We start from the raw sequence: 12,963 nt of genomic DNA on the forward strand, positions 1-12,963 counted from the left end.
TGGAGTCAGAAGCAGGTAGCCTGCCTAGTAAATTGCTTTTGTTCATTGGCATATCTTGTGAAATTAGTCTAATTGTATTGAATTTCCGGAGGGGCTTGGGCAAATCTGTTGGATTGAATAGTGAATAGGTTTAATACGGCATATGACATTATAGATATCCCGGATTACATAGGGCCTACATAGGGCTAGAGGCCAGAATACAAGGAACTTGGGAATACGCTGTATTTTAAGGTTCTATGTGGAAAGAGGCAGCCTCTCTGATACGTAATGCAACAGAGCCACCTGCTGGTGAACTGGTTTCACCCTTAGGCTGCAATGGGCTCTCAGGTCAGAAAGCTGAACTCAGAATTTGGGTGTGCAACGTGCCTGGGAGCCTCTTTTTATCAGTCTGGGCCCGGCAGAGCTGTGGATTCTAGATGTGTGTTAGGTTGTACTTCCTAAGATCCTTGTTTTAGCATGTTCCATAAAGAAGCCAAAGGTGGCCCCTGATATTGGCCCCTAGTTTGCTGATTTCTTTAGAACAGGCTGGGACCCACGAACTCAAAAGCCTATGGGCACCAAAACCAAATTTTCATATTTAGAACATATTCAGTGGGATGCCTGGGTGGCTCAGTCGGTTAAGCGTTTGACTCTTAATTTCGCTCAGGTCATGATCTCAGGGTCCTAAGTGTGAGCCCTGCATTGGACTCCGTGCTGGTGTGGAGCTTGCTTAAGATTCTCTCTCTTCCTCTGGCTCTGCCCCTCCCCCCACCCCCGCCTGTGTGTGTTCTCTTTCTCTCTCAAAACAAAACACAAAACATATTCAGTTGTTTTAAATACAGCTCAAATAAGCATATTTTAAAACTTATTTAGAACTGGCCTGCTTTGCATATGCCGAGAAACTGCGTCCAGCGTCTGCTAGCCACAGACAAGATAAACCTTGTAGCTGTTTAAGACCTCTACTCAGCTGCTGCCCTTTGGAGTTCCCAGGTCAGAAACTCCCAGGGGGCTGCTGAGCAGCCTCACCTAGACCTGTAAGTCCCCTCTCCCATCATCCTCTTCCCCAGGACTTCCCTTACCTTCCTACTGTTCTGGGAGGAAGCCCTGTGCTGTCATAGCATCCAATGACCCTATACTGTGTCGGACTCCCTTCCCCACTTCCCGCTTGCAAACCTGTCAATGTGTTGCCCGAATAAAGCTTGCTGTGTGTTACTCCCGCCTCATGGTCTCATCTGCTTCCTCGATCAGCCCCAGATCCCTCCGACTCACTATACTAGGCAAGATAGGCCTTGCCTCCAAAGGGAGAAAGAAATGAATTTCAAAAACTGAAAGAAATCAAGTTGTTTGTACGGTCGTGTACTATACATCCTCTGTGCCTCCTCTTTGATTGCTCTTGGACCCCTGCACAAGGCAACAGTGTTTCCCAGGTAGGGCTTGGAGGTACTGAGGCACCTAATTGTCCCTTCCCAAAGTGTCCTGGAGGGCTGGCCACAAAAGGGGTGAAAGCTCACAGTGTGTAGGTACTTTAAATATGCTATCCCTCCTCGGGGAAGAGTTGTTCCGGCAGTAGGCAAAATGGCTAATAGTCTTCCTCTGAGTCTGGTCAAGGACCCCTATGCTCTTGACCTTGATAACGGAATACAGCAATGGCGGAGCGACTTGGAGAGACATTGCAGCCAAGTTAGTCCTGAAAAAGGACGCAGAGGAACTGAGCCTAAAGCCCAGGGGCTCAGTATTGGAAGGTAATAAAAGTTGCTTGGTAATTCCTTCTCCCTCTGTATGGTTGAGTGTATGAAAATAGCATCTCCCCTCCTGTGGTTTGGTTAAGGATTAGACTATCACCCTCTCACCTGTGCCACGCACTAGCTCTGTTATCCTGGAAAACTATTTAGCCACTCTGGGCCTAAGTCTCCTTGTCTGTAAGATGGAGAGAGACAATAACAGGACCCCCCCCCCCAGGCCCCCTGTGGGTTTGTGTTGAGGATTAAAGGAGATCATAGTTAATTCTTTTCTAACAGAGGCAGTAAAACATAACCCATAACCGCTGCGAGTATGGACACTGGAGCCAGGTTAGCTGGATTTAATTTCCAGCTTACAGCTTACTTCTAGCTGTGTGACCTTCTCTACGTCTCAGCCGTAAAATGGGGATACTTACATTATCCATCACATAAGGTTGCTTTATTTAATGTGTTAACAAATAGAAAACATTAAAAGCACCTTATAAGAACCCATTTTTGTTATAAAATCAAGCTCTTAGAACAGCTTCTGATAAATAGTAAGAACTCAGTAAATGTTAACTACTTTACTGTCAGTCACGTAACTTCTCAGATCCATAAACTTTATATTAATATAATTATTCAGTAACAAAGAAAGGTCTGGTCTCTGTTTTCTTCCTTTTATTATAAAATTTTACTCCTAACTTAAACTCTTGCTTTGTTAAATTCAATCTAGAAGACGAACCAGCACCATGGGACTTGAAGGAATGATAAGTGCATGAATGGAAACAAAATGGCTCAAATCTTAAGTATAAAAAGGAGACTAGCTCCTCTTTCTGTCCACCGAAAATTAAATGGTTATAAACACCTTCTGCTACTTCCTTTGCGTCCCTCTCATACTTATTATGTAAGAACGTGCGTGCCGATCTGTGTTCCCAGCAGGCCTTGCTCAGATGGTACTTTTAAGTATCGGAAAACCAGGTTCTTCACAGACCTGGCTGGAGAAACAAAGCTGCCCTGGATACAGTTCTCCACCTCCTTGGAAGAGAAGAAGAGAAGTTGGGGGCTGCCATATCTGTCTTGTTGGATTTTTCCTTCTCAAGCTCAGAATTTGGAAGGGAGTGGGGAATGCGGGGAAGATCTTAAAATCATTGGCACAAACCCCAAAAGCAGAGGAAAGGAGCCGAGCCGGCAACGCTAAACCGTGTTTTGTTTTGTTTTAAATAATTTTTTGTTATGTTAAACCGTGTTTTGTGGCCAGGCTTGTTGAAATTGCTGGAGCCCGGGTGGCTGGCGGGGCGGACCTCAGACCCCGGGCTCGGCGCGCAGGTGCAGCCTGGCCAGCAGGGGGCGCGCGCGGCGCCGTCACCCAGCAGAGCCGCCCCGCGAGCGCGCGCGGGTTCTCGGATTCTCCGCTTCCTGGAGCAGCCTGCAGCCGTCCCGGGCGCGGCACCTGCTACGGGCGACTCTCCCGCTGGGCGCAGGACCCCGGCTACGCTGCGCCCCGGCGGAAGCCCGCGCGGGTGACGGGCTGGATTGGAGGGTTGCGCCTCCGCATTTTGGGGGAGACTCCTCTGCATCAGGTAACCGAGCGGCAGCTTGTGCCCAGCGCTCACTCCTACTGATCCCGGGCACCCTGTCCATCCCGCGCTCCTTTCTGCCCGGCGTTCTTGGTTAAAAAGGCGGGAAGGGAGGCGCGAGGCGTTGACCGCAACCCTGGAGGGAGATCCCAGGTGTAGGGGCCACAATCTGAGCGATGACACTTGGACTCTGCAAAGTTTAGAGCCGCTTTAACTGTGCTTTTCTCCACCACGCCTCCTAGCTTGGCACCGACCTTTCCCCTCTCCAGAGAGCGGCAGGGCGCCGGCCCGGCCGTTGCGCAACTCCCCCCCTCGAAAAGTGCCTGCCTGCCTCCCTTTCCCTGCCTGCCCTGTTCTAGTCGTTCCCTCCCTCCCGCCCGGACCGAGCCTTCTGTCTCCTTTTCGTCCCTCCCCTGTTTTTTTCTCCGGTTGAAAATCTGCAAAACCTTTCCGCAGACGTTGGCAACACAGTAGACTCGGTTGTGGATTTGAGGTTAGGAGTGGGGCTTAGATAAAACTGTGGCTTTTGTACCTCAGTGGTTTAGGGCTTTCTTGTGCCTTTGTCTCCACTCCCGATGATTTGTTTCATTTATTAAAAATAAGAATATGTTCTCCCTCTTCCCCTTTTTGGACCCCTTTATAAGGTGGAAATCAAGTGAAGAAAAGGGTGGGGAATCAGATCCCCATTATTCAAACCCTGACTATTCATACACTTTAACATAGGGTAATCAGGCCTGGGGTTATTTTTCTATTTATTTACATGGAAACGATCTAGTGAAATACAATGAACAGAGAATTCATTTGGGGGAGGTGTAAACATTGTTTGCATCGAAATGTGTTTTGACACTTTGGGCGAGCCCTGGTTTCAGAGTCTGTATCATTTGATTTGAGGGCCATTGTCTCTGGCCTGAAATACCAAACCATTGTCTGTCCTTATGCCCCCACATTCTACTACTGATGTTTATTTCTTTTTATTTACAGTCTTAATGTTCTTTAAGAGTCCCCCCTCCTGAATCGCAGTTACCGAGGGAAGGATGAGATCATAATATGTATTGAAAAAGAACCTGCTGTGGGATTCCAGAAACATGGCTAACTTCTGAAGGCCTATGTTCAGTATTTGGTTCTGGGCCTAGTTCTGCTGCTAATTGGCTATGTGACCTTGATTGTTCAATTTATTTAATCTCTTGAAACCTTGTTTATCTCACTTCAGGAAAGCTGGAATTAATAAGCTCCATCCACTGGCCAGTGAGTGCTAAAATCAGTGGTCAGTCTAGGCCCTCATCCTCCTGGACCTGTCAGCGGTATCAGACCAAACTGATCACTCTCTCCTTAAAATATGTTTTTCTTGAAGTTTTCCTCCTTCCTCCCTGCCCACTCCTTCTCAGTCTCCTTGATTGTCCCTCTTTATTTCTAAAAGCTAAGGTTTGCAATGCCTCAGGCCTCCTCTTGGACTCACTCTTTAGACACTCTCAGCTATAATATTTAACATCAATACCTTGATACAGACTCCATACTCACGCCTCCAACGTGGACTTGTCCTCTGAAATCCATATTCCCATATCCAGTTGCCTTGACATCCTCTGTAAAAGGCATCGTAGAGATAGCATGTTTAAAGCTGAACTCTTGATCTTCACCCCCAAACCTGTTGCTCCCCCAGTCTTGTCCATCTCAGCCAATGACAACCCTGTCTTTATACGCTCAGGCCCAGACCCTCGCAGTCAAACCTGTCTTCCACCTGCACTCTTGTCTAAACTACCGTCCCTTTAATTGGACTATAGTAATAGCCTCCTACCTCATCTGCCTGGTTTTTCCCTTGCCCTTCTGCGGTGTATTCTCCTCACAGCTGCCAGAGTAATCCTGTAAGTCGGTTATGTCCTGCGTTGGAACTAAACTGTCCAATGGCTTATTGCATTCGGAGTAAAATCCGAAGTCCTTACAGTGACCTAAAAGTGTGACTTAGTCTCTGATTCTTTTCTGGCTTCATCTCTTCCTTGCCCCCCACCGGCTGCCCACTGGCACTGCTGGCACACTGATCTTCCAGCTGTTACTCCAATATGCCAAGCACATCCCTGTTTTGGGGACTTCGCACTTACTAGTCTCTCCATCAGAAACGTTCCTTCCGCAGACAACCCATGGGCTGGCTCCTTCACTTCCTTCAGGCCTCTGCTCACTCAAATATCATCTTATCGAAGACACCTACCCTTGACCACTCGATAGTCAATAGCCACGTTCGACCCTATCCTTCCTGGTACTTCCTAACCCCTTACCTTGCTTTATCTTTCTCCACAGCCCTTGCCAGCTGACAGATATTTGTGGGGCTTTTTTTACCCCCTCTTCCCATCCTGTCTCCAGAATGGAAACTCCAAAGAGGGCAGAGATTTTGGTAGTTTTGATCGCTGCTGTGTCTCCAGTGCCGAGAACAGTGCTTGACGCGTGTCTTAGCCCCTTTGGGCTGATAAAATAAAACACCACAGACTGGGTGGCTTTTAAACACAGAGATTTATTTCTCACAGTTCTGGAGGTTGGAAGTCTGAGACCAGGGCGCCATTAGAATTGAGTGAAGGCTATCTTCCAGGTCATAGACCTCGTATTGTGTCCTCACCTTTTGGAGGGGACTAGGGAACTCTGTGGGGTCTCTTTTAGAAGGGTACTAATCCCATTCATGACCTAAACACTTCGCAGGGGCCCCACCTAATACCACCACACTGAACAGTAAGAGTCAACATATGAATTTAGTTGACGGTACAAACATCACATGGAAGGTCATTAACACATGTTTATTGAATGAATGAGTCTGAGGGGTGATATTTATAATATTTGGATCACAGGGTTAAAGTGAAGATCATTTCATGAGGCCATTTCATATGCTGGAAAGAACTTTGGTTTTGTAGTTAGAGAAACTTGGTTGCAAATCCTAGTTACATACCCACGAGTAGTATGACCTTCTCAGAAGGTCCATTTTCCACATTTGTGGGACGGACAAAATATAATAAATACCTCAAAGGTTTATTGTGAGTATAAGGCAAAATATAAATGTACATAAAGCATTTGGCCATGAGGAAGCTAAAAACAAGCAGTTTTGATAACTTGTGTCTGAGTGTGTTTTGTAAGCTCTAAAGCCACATATGGCACTAATATCACTGAAGATATTGTATACAGTGTGCGGCCATAAACTTTTCAGAGTCAGTGATTTCAGTGTTCGTAACATAATGCACTCAGAAAATGAGTAATTAGTGGCATTGATACCTCAGACCTATAGATTCTAATGGAAGTGATTGTCTGACATCCTGCATAATTTTCCCATGTCCTTTGGCCCTGCTAGGCCTAAGAAGGCAATGTATATTCTTATTACCTCAGTCTCTCGCAAAACCCTGTGCACAAATTCAACCGCTTAATTCACTCACTCTTAATCCAAGTAATTATCTGGTGAGAAGCTATCATGCTGTCATTTCTTCAGCATGGTCCTGCCTTATGAGTACCATTTATTTTAATTGAGCGCACGGGGACAGAGCGTAGAGATTCAAAGAGGAATATGCCATGCCCTTATCCTCAGGAGACTCAGGCTCCTGCAATACAGTATAGGCCAGCTTTAGGAGGTGTGTACAATGCAAACTGTTTGAGGACAAGAAGTCAGCTCCTACTGCAGTTAGAAGACACTAGGAAGTCAGACAATAGCATACTGATTATTTTTTTCATCTTGAGTTAATTTTTCCTTGACACTCCAAAGGTGTAGGCCATATTCTTGAGACTGAGTTAGCTTTGAGGCTTCTAGGGCACAGAAGGTTGTGAGGTGAGGGGACCTTGAGTCCCAGGCCCAGTTCTGTATACTTGTTCAGATTTAAAAGTTATAGACTACGGCACTGCTAGGTAAATGGAGGCAGCTTCAGAATCTCCCTGGGACTTCCTAAGCAGTCTTGCTTTGGTTGTGATGTACCCTTTCCCTGGTTTGCTACCCCCTCCTCAGTAATCATGCAGGCTCAGAACGACTTCAAGAACCCAGAAAGTCTTTTGCGCTTTTCCTTAGTCCACACCCCTCAACCAACATGGCAGCCCCGCCTCCCCGGGATCCCCGCTCCTCCACAGTTGGGTTCCTGAGTGGATGAGCTCAGCGCACCATGTGGGGTAAGAAGATGATCCCAGTGTGTGAGTTCTCAACGAGGTTAGAGTTGTCCTAAACCTGGAGAAGAGAACAATGTGCTTGACCATGGAACATGACATTTGAAGAAAGGGCTTCTTCACTGAAGTTGGCCATGGCCAGTAAATGTCTTTATTTTCCAGGGAAGTATAACGGCCTTGTATGTACCTACAGGACCAGGTTTTATTCATCTTTGCTTGGCACAGTGCCTCTCACACACAGTATATCAGTTATTTATCAGTTGCACATAGGTTTACTCTTGGGGAATATCTGTTAGTCTCACATGTGTTCATCAGGAATTCTGTAATATCAACAGAATTTGCACTATTTTATTTTATTATTTTTTAAAAATATTTTATTTATTTATTTGACAGAGAGACAGCCAGTGAGAGAGGGAACACAAGCAGGGGGAGTGGGAGAGGAAGAAGCAGGCTCCCAGCGGAGGAGCCTGATGTGGGGCTCGATCCCAGATCACCGGGATCACACCCTGAGCCGAAGGCAGACGCTTAACGACTGCACTACCCAGGTGCCCCTGCACTATTTTAGTTAAACATTTACTCATTAATAAATATTTACTGAGCACAGTCCTGGGCCTTGAGAATACGAAACAGAATACTACCTGTTTCCTGAACCCAGAATAAATTCTACTGATCTTTATTTATCTCCAGACTTACACAAAATTCAACCTGTTGTTTATCTTTGTTTAAACCCAAGACTCTCAACAAGGAACGAGAACTTTTTTTTGTAAATATAAACTATAGAAAAATAATTTAAGATGATTATTTCTATCTTCTCATCTCTCTTTACTTTTTTTAAAAAAAAGTTCTGCTTAACACAGTGTACAATTAAGTTCATTTATTTAATTCTTCAGTAGCCCTCAGGCTCCACAGTTTGTGGGGGCAAAGTTGGTTCAAACTCTGATCCCACAGAGGGTGACTTGAGCAAGGACACCTTGCAGCCTTTGGGAGAGGGTTATCCTTGCACCTTCTCTTTGGGCTTTGGGCTCCTTGCAGTTCCGTCACTTAAGGGAAGACGTGCTGACAGCCAGTTCTGCTCCTTCTGGAAATTTTCTACAGTGTCTAACACTTGTTCAGATGACTTTTCTCAGGAAAGCAGATTTCATGAGCCTCTCCATTTGCTCTTGGCCTATTGAAACACTGGCAGGTATGATTTAAGAATCCAAACAAGGAAACATTTAAAAGTACATGACACTAATTTGCAATGCAGTTTCCATCTCTGTCTTGGATTTTACATTGTCCCTGAAGCCTACAGTGGTCATTTGAATGATGCGTCAGCCACAAAGCAGGCTTTGTCTGATTTTTGTGGCATCCATTTGTTCTTGTCTTCCTTTTCTCCCTTACCCCAATATTCCCACGATCTCAAATACAACCGCTTGTGCCCTGTTTGAATGTCACACTTCTACTAAAAGTCTTGACATGAGATCACAAAGTAAGATTTTTCTTCCATCTCTGAAATCACTGAGGAAAAGATTCTGTTCTGTGTGTGGTCTATAGAATGGCTCAATTGGAGACTAAGGCCCAACGTTTCAACAGATAGTACTGCTCCTCGTCTCAAAGCAGTTGCTGGTGACTTTTCTGAGCTCAAGTGTCCTGGAGAAATCACACAGAATTAATTACAGGACTCCTTATATTTCATCAGTTTCTTCATTTATTTTAATGGGTTTTCCGTACATATATTACATCATGTCTGAGTTTACTCTTTTATGGTTATAAAATCCATCCATCTCTTTTGCATTATAGGGGGAAAAAGTGTAAATGAGTATCTCAGTAATTAAGAAATAATTCTTAATTAACTCTATTTATTTTACGTCTTGACATAAGGCTTTGCTGTGCCAAGGTCTCTGACCTAGTGGAAAATGTTTCCACCTGTGAAAAGCCTTTACATAAAATCTTTACAGTAGGTTGTAGAAATTTCAGCATGACAGAATAAAAGATTCCATGGCAGTTAATAAGAAATTAGAGGCTTACATAATCCATGGGTATGATAAATGAGGGATGTGATGTGAAGAAACTTTTAGAAGAAGAGTTGTTTTGAAATGTGTTTCTTTTTCTTTTTTTTTTTTTTTAATATTTTATTTATTTGACAGAGAGAGAGACAGCCAGCGAGAAAGGGAACACAAGCAGGGGGAGTGGGAGAGGAAGAAGCAGGCTCATAGCAGAGGAGCCTGATGTGGGGCTCGATCCCATAACGCCGGGATCACGCCCTGAGCCGAAGGCAGACGCTTAACGACTGCGCCACCCAGGCGCCCCTGAAATGTGTTTCTTGTTCATTCAAACATTAATTCAGCCAACTTTTGCTAAGTGCCCTTTAGGGTACAGTGCTGGAGACTAGGGACACCACATTAAGACAAAGCCCACACCTTTAAACATACCACTGCTTAGGAAGAAAAAATATTTTGTGGTAGTATTTTTCTTTAGACTTTTATGTCTCTTGTTTTGTACTTGGGGCATTGCCTTTGAATGAGATTTTTAACAAGGGAGTAACTTGAAGACAGTAAATGATGTTAGAACGAAGGAAGGAGGAAGCCTAGAGTCTTGGTAAGAGCACACTTTGTTTTCCGCTTCTCATATATGCATCATACCAAAAGCTGTGAGGGGCAGAGGCGGTTTTCGCCTAAACTGATTATGAATTTAGAATAGCAAAGAGGATTTTACACCTGATGAGTTGGCAATATATAATTTCTTTTACAAAGAATCCTTTCCATTTGAAGGAAATAATGTCTGGAGAGCACTGGGGAATGGGAAAATCACCACTGCTATAGATATTTTTCGATTTTCTTGTCTTTTCTCTTACCCTATAATAATTTACTTTTCCTCCAGTTAGCAGGACTAAGTACGTGGATTACCACCCCAATATGGCAGTGCTTGGATGTAAAGTACAATGGCAAAAAAAAGCTTAGTAAGGCAGAAAGGGTTTCCCCGGGGCATATCCCCAAAATGCGTAAGCATGTATCTAGATTCGATATTTGGGTAATGTAGAGGATATAAGATTTTATCTATGCATTTTTCAATTTTGATTAAATTATTATTAAATTTTTGAAAAAGTAAATTACACTTTGGGCTTTACTTCTAGTTCCTCAGCTACTATATGGCGAGAAGCTGGATTGTTTGGTTTTTGCTCTATGTGCCTGCGAACTGCTGCAAAAGTAAAACTGTCTGTAGTCATTTTAATAACCATGTAGCCGTACTTTAAAGGATAATTACACAAGACAATGTTTATGTAGGTGACTTAGTATAAAACTTTACAGTGTTCGGGCTTCTCATTAGAAAAAGATGTAAGTCACTTGGCTAGTTACTATCACTTAAGGCAGAAATATCTTAAGGAAATGCAGCTAGCTCCGCAAGAGCTTTGATCACATAGATGAATAAAGTAGCCTCATTTACAATATACACAAAAATCTAAAGGCCTGAATGCCCACTGCTAATGAAATGGTTACCTAAGTGCTGAGCGATCCAAGCAACAAAATCTTATGTAGCACTACAATTATACTTATGAAAGCTTTATTAACATTATTATGCTGTCATAGATAGTACACGATAAATATCTTAGTCCTCACTTTGAAATATTTGTTAGTTCCAGTGGGTTAGATTTTTTTTTTTATCTTAATATTTAAGGCCTAGAAATTGGCCTGAAACATGGAATATATCCCAACAGAAATTCCATTTAGACAAGAAAACCATTCAAAGTATTTAACTTGTTGGAGAATATGTAAAAGTCTTAAGAGAGCTATGTCATCAACTTTGTGGTATTTAGTTTATGTAAATAGCTGCTTTTACTTGGCAGAATTAATTTAAAATATAAGCCCGTAGGAACACAGCTAATTATCTAATTTGTGCTTTGAACTATAGTTTGACTGCAAATGAGGTACTTTGGAATAACTTCATCACCTATGATAACTCTTACTCCAATCTACCCTTTTGGTTTCCTGCATCTGTTTCTGCAATCTCCTCAAGCAAAGGAGACACCATTTGCTTCCCCTGAGAATTAGTGTAGGATTTTAGTGATGAATGCCCAGGGCATGGATAGTGTTGAGAATTTTAGGTTTTAATAAAACTTTGGATTTACAACTGCTAAGAGATCACAAAGAGAAGTGATTAGCTTTGTTTAATCCTTATGTTATTACATTGGGGATAATGAAAGTTCAGTTTTTATGGAACATAATGCTAGACTTTTCCATCGATGGATTATATTTTCAAAATCACATGGGATTAGTTCTTTCCAGACAACATAAATATTGCTTTTAATATTCAATGTGACCTTGCAAATAATTAAAAGATTGATTAGTCTTCACTGTTACCTTTGACTTAACTAAATACATCTTAGAGTGGATAGCATATTCGTTGTTATATTTTTAGGACCTGGGCAATGTTCCTGATTTTATGCAGATGCCATGGCTCCATATATAAAGGACATTCACTAAAAAGGTAATTTGAAAAGTATCATTAAATCATTTTAATTTCCTATATTCAGCGGCATGTGAAATTTTAAGAATGAGAGGATATATAGATACACATGTATGTATCTGTATCTACAGCTATAACTACATAAAACTATTTGCTTGACATAGTCACTAAAATAAATAACTCAACATTTGAGAGGGCTTTATTCGTCACTTCGATGTGGTTCTAAGGAGAGAAGGCAGTTGTCATTAGATGAAAGAATATTTTAAAATATAGCCACTGTTGGGGCGCCTGGGTGGCACAGCGGTTAAGCGCCTGCCTTCAGCTCAGGGCGTGATCCTGGCATTTTGGGATCGAGCCCCACATCAGGCTCCTCCACTATGAGCCTGCTTCTTCCTCTCCCGCTTCCCCTGCTTGTGTTCCCTCGCTGGCTGTCTCTATCTCTGTCGAATAAATAAATAAAATCTTTAAAAAAATATATATATAGCCACTGTTAACCCACTGGCGTATTTGGGTTGATTTCCAGTCAGAGAGTTAAGATTGTCCCGGTCGTTGGCTCTCCTCACCCTGGGTGTTCTGTAGCACAGGGCACATCCTATTAGAAGATCTTCGTCGAGTCAGGATGAGATCTGTAGCTGCGGAACCACATAAGCTGCTGACCATACTTGAACCAAACCCAGGACTCTGGCCTCGTTTTCATAGTGCTGTGATTTATTGGGCTAACCAAGAAAGCCTTTGCAGTTGGATACTGAGGTAACTTGAAGTGACATCACTGACTACCTCTCTTTTAATTATTAAAAATGTATCTCCGATTAAAAAGGCTAAGACCCTTAGAAGTGTTGTTGTTTAAGATCTTTAAGCTGAAGAAGAGCTTTGATTACTGGCCTGCATGTAGTTATTATGTACACTTAGTTTTATTGTTGATGCATTTCAGAATACATTAAGAGTTAGGAGGTCTGTATTTTTTTTTTTTAAGTAGGCTCCACGCCCAGTGTGGAGCCCAATGCCGGCTTGAACTCATGACCCTGAGATCAAGACCTGAGCTGAGATCAAGAGTCCACGCTTAACCCAGTGAGCCACCCATGCGCCCCAGATCTGTACTTTAGATATGATTATTACCCACTAGGAGGAGC

At 43.2% G+C, this 12,963-nt stretch overlaps 1 protein-coding gene across 4 annotated transcripts in view; it reads left to right on the forward strand.

Annotated features, from left to right (window-relative positions):
* The first annotated feature begins 2,648 nt into the window (after window positions 1-2,648).
* LRAT (lecithin retinol acyltransferase) overlaps window positions 2,649-12,963 on the forward strand; it is a 132,285-nt gene continuing 121,970 nt past the window's right edge. For 3 of the 4 annotated variants that reach the window (XM_057310139.1, XM_057310140.1, XM_057310141.1), the window contains exons 1-2: window positions 2,655-3,277; window positions 11,786-11,854. The gene's annotated coding sequence lies outside the window, so the exon portion shown is untranslated. Of the gene's footprint in view, window positions 3,278-11,785; window positions 11,855-12,963 lie in introns of all 4 variants that reach the window. The other variant, XR_008958655.1, reaches the window with a different exon arrangement.

This window comes from Ursus arctos, unplaced genomic scaffold (assembly GCF_023065955.2).
Source record: "Ursus arctos isolate Adak ecotype North America unplaced genomic scaffold, UrsArc2.0 scaffold_11, whole genome shotgun sequence".
In the NCBI taxonomy this organism is placed as follows: domain Eukaryota; kingdom Metazoa; phylum Chordata; class Mammalia; order Carnivora; family Ursidae; genus Ursus; species Ursus arctos.